We start from the raw sequence: 6,000 nt of genomic DNA, 5'->3' as shown, positions 1-6,000 counted from the left end.
CCTTAGAGAGAGCAAGGTGCTGCCTTAGAGAGAGAGCCCGAGCGAGGTGCTGCCTTAGAGAGAGAGAGCGAGGTGCTGCCTTAGAGAGAGAGAGAGAGAGAGCAAGGTGCTGCCTTATAGAGAGAGAGCGAGGTGCTGCCTTAGAGAGAGAGAGCGAGGTGCTGCGATGTAGAGAGATCTTATGAGATAGAAGGGTGCTGCTTTAGAGAGATGGAGAGAGAGGGGATGTAGAGACAGGATGGCGGTGGGTTGGGTCTCTTTCGTGTCAGGTCTTCCTGTTGACCACATTGACAGGAAGATAGAGGCCTCTGCAGCTGAAACTGTCACCTCTCTCTCTCTCTCTCTCTCTCTCTCTCTCTCTCTCTCTCTCTCGTTGACTGGTAACTAATGCAAATCACATGTATATGGACTGGGCTAGTCTATTACGAATGCCAATCACATGTATATGGACTGGGCTAGTCTATTACGAATGCCAATCACATGTATATGGACTGGGCTAGTCTATAACAGGGATGGGGAACTGGCGGGGCCCCCCTTTTGAAGGCCCTCGGACACAGTCAATTGAAGTTAATTCATTAGGCCCTCATCTATGGATTTCACATGACTGAGCAGGGGTGCAGCCATGGGTGGGCCTTGGAGGGCATAGGCCCCTCCACTGGGGAGCGAGGCCCAGCCAATCAGAATGAGTTTCCCCCAAAAATGTAGTTTTATTACAGAGAGAAATATTCCTCAGACCCGAAAACTGCACCATTTAAAGTGGCATTTTATTGTCCCCAGCACAAGGTGCACCTGTGTAATGATCATGCTGTTTAATCAGCTTCTTGATATGCCACACCTTTCAGGTTGATGGATTATCTTCGTAAAGGATAAATGCTCACTAACACGGCATGTAAACACATTTGCACACAACATTTAGCTAGAAATGAGCTTTTTGTGCAAATTGACCATTTCTGGGATTTTTTTATTTCACCTCATGAAACATGGGACCAACACTTTACATGTTGCGTTTATATTTATAAAATATATATATATTTTTTATAGCAACACAAGACACCTGTCTGATTTACACCTGTTTGAGTGGACTAATCCATTGCCTGTCTGGGTGGACTAGTCCATTGTCTCTGTGGGTGGACTAGTCCATTGTCTCTGTGGGTGGACTAGTCCATTGTCTCTGTGGGTGGACTAGTCCATTGTCTCTGTGGGTGGACTAGTCCATTGCCTGTCTAGGTGGACTAGTCCATTGTCTGTCTGGGTGGACTAGTCCATTGCCTGTCTGGGTGGACTAGTCCATTGCCTGTCTGGGTGGACTAGTCCATTGCCTGTCTGGGTGGACTAGTCCATTGCCTGTCTCTGTGGACTAGTCCATTGCCTGTCTGGGTGGACTAGTCCATTGTCTGTCTGGGTGGACTAGTCCATTGTCCATTGCCTGTTTGGGTGGACTAGTCCATTGTCCATTGCCTGTCTGGGTGGACTAGTCCATTGCCTGTCTGGGTGGACTAGTCCATTGTCTGTCTGGGTGGACTAGTCCATTGTCTGTCTGGGTGGACTAGTCCATTGTCTGTCTGGGTGGACTAGTCCATTGCGGAGGGGATGGCACACCACTATCACCAGTAGTACATTTAGCCTACCGTTAATTCCCACAATTTCTAATCTACAATGTTTGTTTGGTTACGGTAATGCATTCAATATATTATTATTACAGTCTTACCATTGCCATTGTAGGAGTGGACACATTGTTTGTAGAGTGTACAACCTAGGCTACACCATTTACGAGTTGTCAATTTATTCATTGTCTTTTGTTTGGAGTGCTCCTGTCAATCTTGAGTAAGGACGTGCACCTAGCCTGTTGGAAAAATATTCCCAGCTCTCTTTCGATAACCACTCAGCATAAAAGGGGGAAAAATGTCATGCTCTGATCCGGTGGAAACATCATAAAATAGGCCTACCTGATTACTTCTTATCCCTTGCGCAAAACAGCCTACAGCTCTGTCTGTGTGTCTGGAGCTCACTGGTGCAGAAACTCTGACAGACCAGAATATTTGATACAATGTTGCAAGTTTGCTAGCACAAGCTTTGGGCTGGACCAAGTTGATAGTTGTACAATGTTTCTTACAGACAGTCCATGCACAGCTTTGGGCTGGACCAAGTTGATGGTTGTACAATGTTTCTTACAGACAGTCCATGCACAGCTTTGGGCTGGACCAAGTTGATGGTTGTACAATGTTTCTTACAGACAGTCCATGCACAGCTTTGGGCTGGACCAAGTTGATGGTTGTACAATGTTTCTTACAGACAGTCCATGCACAGCTTTGGGCTGGACCAAGTTGATGGTTGTACAATGTTTCTTACAGACAGTCCATGCACAGCTTTGGGCTGGACCAAGTTGATGGTTGTACAATGTTTCTTACAGACAGTCCATGCACAGCTTTGGGCTGGACCAAGTTGATGGTTGTACAATGTTTCTTACAGACAGTCCATGCACAGCTTTGGGCTGGACCAAGTTGATGGTTGTACAATGTTTCTTACAGACAGTCCATGCACAGCTTTGGGCTGGACCAAGTTGATGGTTGTACAATGTTTCTTACAGACAGTCCATGCACAGCTTTGGGCTGGACCAAGTTGATGGTTGTACAATGTTTCTTACAGACAGTCCATGCACAGCTTTGGGCTGGACCAAGTTGATGGTTGTACAATGTTTCTTACAGACAGTCCATGCACAGCTTTGGGCTGGACCAAGTTGATGGTTGTACAATGTTTCTTACAGACAGTCCATGCACAGCTTTGGGCTGGACCAAGTTGATGGTTGTACAATGTTTCTTACAGACAGTCCATGCACAGCTTTGGGCTGGACCAAGTTGATGGTTGTACAATGTTTCTTACAGACAGTCCATGCACAGCTTTGGGCTGGACCAAGTTGATGGTTGTACAATGTTTCTTACAGACAGTCCATGCACAGCTTTGGGCTGGACCAAGTTGATGGTTGTACAATGTTTCTTACAGACAGTCCATGCACAGCTTTGGGCTGGACCAAGTTGATGGTTGTACAATGTTTCTTACAGACAGTCCATGCACAGCTTTGGGCTGGACCAAGTTGATGGTTGTACAATGTTTCTTACAGACAGTCCATGCACAGCTTTGGGCTGGACCAAGTTGATGGTTGTACAATGTTTCTTACAGACAGTCCATGCACAGCTTTGGGCTGGACCAAGTTGATGGTTGTACAATGTTTCTTACAGACAGTCCATGCACAGCTTTGGGCTGGACCAAGTTGATAGTTGTACAATGTTTCTTACAGACAGTCCATGCATAGCTTTGGGCTGGACCAAGTTGATGGTTGTACAATGTTTCTTACAGACAGTCCATGCATAGCTTTGGGCTGGACCAAGTTGATGGTTGTACAATGTTTCTTACAGACAGTCCATGCACAGCTTTGGGCTGGACCAAGTTGATGGTTGTACAATGTTTCTTACAGACAGTCCATGCATAGCCAATGGGATTTCTAGGATATCTGTTTTCATCAGGATATGTTCTACATGTAGGCTGTAGTATATTTGTTGGATTTATGTAGGTTGTTTTTACATATTACCAATGGCAATAGAAGTTATATTTAAAATGGTATCATTTTCATTTAGATATCATTTTGATTTAACCACTACATTTATTTTGAGATATGAAAACTTTATTATAAATTGAATGGAACTGTTCCACGAAAAATGTGCAGATGATAAATCATAACGGATCAGTAGAAATGGTACGATACCCTGGCACTCCACATGGAAAAGGTTAACGGTCGCTGGTGTAGCCTCTTACCGGTAACTTCAGGAGAGTAACGGCAGAATCGGAGAGAAGAGGAGGATCAGGAACAGTTTTTCTTCTTTTTCTTCTGTTTAGGCTATATTGATCTCTAACTCCCTCTTGAGTAATTTGTGTGACTTCATTTTTAATCACAGTGCTTAAAGCATCAGACAAGCTCTGTGGCCTGCATATAGTTGATTTTATTCAAACATAGGGTGTATCTACAGTTGAAGTCGGAAGTTTACATACACCTTAGCCAAATACACTTAAACTCAGTTTTTCACAATTCACATTTAATCCAAGTAAAAATTCCCTGTCTTAGGTCAGATAGGATCACCACTTTATTTTAAGAATATGAAATGTCAGAATAATACTAGAGAGAATGATTTATTTCAGCTTTTATTTCTTTCATCACATTCCCAGTGGGTCAGAAGTTTACATACACTAAATTTGTATTTGTTAGCATTGCCTTTACATTTTTTAACTTGGGTCAAATGTTTCGGGTAGCCTTCCACAAGCTTCCCACAATAAGTTGGGTGAATTTTGGCCCATTCCTCCTGACAGAGCTGGTGTAACTGAGCAGGTTTGTAGGCCTCCTTGCTCACACATGCTTTTTCAGTTCTGACCACAAATTTTCTATGGGATTGAGATCAGGGCATTGTGATGGCCACTCCAATACCTTGACTTTGTTTTCCTTAAGCCATTTTTCCACAACTTTGGAAGTATGTTTTGTGTCATTGTCCATTTGGAAGACCCATTTGCGACCAAGCTTTAACTTCCTGACTGATGTCTTGAGATGTTGCTTCAATATGTTCACATTATTTTTCTCCCTCATGATGCCATCTATTTTGTGAAGTGCACCAGTCCCACCTGCAGCAAAGCACCCCCACAACATGATGCTGCCACCACCGTGATTCATGTTTGGGATGGTGTTCTTCAGCTTGCAAGCCTCGCCCTTTTTCCTCCAAACATAATGATGATCATTATGGCCAAACAGTTCTATTTTTGATTCATCAGACCAGGGGACATTTCTCCAAAAAGTATGATCTTTGTCCCCATGTGCATTTTCAAACCACAGTCTGGCTTTTTTATGGTCGTTTTGGAGCTGTGGCTTCTTCCTTGCTGGGCGGCCTTTCAGGTTATGTCGATATAGGACTTGTTTTACTGTGGAAATGGATACTTTTGTACCCGTTTCCTCCAGCATCTTCACAAGGTCCTTTTTGTTCTGGGATTGATTTGCACTTTTCGCACTAAAGTACGTTCATCTCTAGGAGACAGAATGCGTCTCCTTCCTGAGCGGTATGACGGCTGCATGGTCCCATGGTATTTATACTTGCGTACTATTGTTTGTACAGATGAACTTGGTACCTTCAGGTGTTTGGAAATTGCTCCCAAGGATGAATCCGACTTGTGGAGGTCTACAATTTTTTTCTGAGTTCTTGGCTGATTTCTTTTGATTTTCCCATGATGTCAAGCAAAGAGGCACTGAGTTTGAAGGTAGGCCTTGAAATACATCCACAGGTACTCCTCCAATTGACTCAAATTATGTCAATTAGCCTATCCGAAGCTTCTAAAGCCATGACATAATTTTCTGGAATTTTCCAAGCAGTTTAAAGGGCACAGTCAACTTAGTGTATGTGAACTTTTGACCCACTGGAATTGTGATACAGTGAAATAATCTGTCTGTAAACAATTGTTGAAAAAATTACTTGTGCCATGCACAAAGTAGTAGTAGTCCTAACCGACTTAGTAGTAGTAGTCCTAACCGACTTGGCAAAACTATAGTTTGTTCACAAGAAATTTGTGAAGTGGTTGAAAAACAAATTTTAATGACTCCAACCTAAGTGTATGTAAACTTCCGACTTCAACTGTATGTATGGAAAAATACACGTTTAAATTTTTTTGACCAATCAAAAGAACAGACGACTTTCAGTCGACCAACATTTTGTTTAGCCGGGGACATCCCTGGATTGGATGATGGTTGTCATCTGTCTGCTGTACCAGGAAGTGTTTCTTGATCAATGAGATTGTTTCCCTTGTGGTTTTATAGCTCATGTACTTTGCAAGTTGTTTCAAAACATCCTGTTATTTCTGTGCAAAGACAATATTATGTGTCTGCAGTCACACAGCTCTAAGGACTGTGGTGAAAGCCCACTGGGTAAAAACTGGTTGAATCAACATTGTTTCCACGTCATTAATATATAT

The sequence above is a fragment of the Oncorhynchus kisutch genome, unplaced genomic scaffold, assembly GCF_002021735.2.
Source record: "Oncorhynchus kisutch isolate 150728-3 unplaced genomic scaffold, Okis_V2 scaffold943, whole genome shotgun sequence".
Classification (NCBI taxonomy): Eukaryota; Metazoa; Chordata; class Actinopteri; order Salmoniformes; family Salmonidae; genus Oncorhynchus; species Oncorhynchus kisutch.
Note: the sequence above shows the minus strand (reverse complement) of the source record.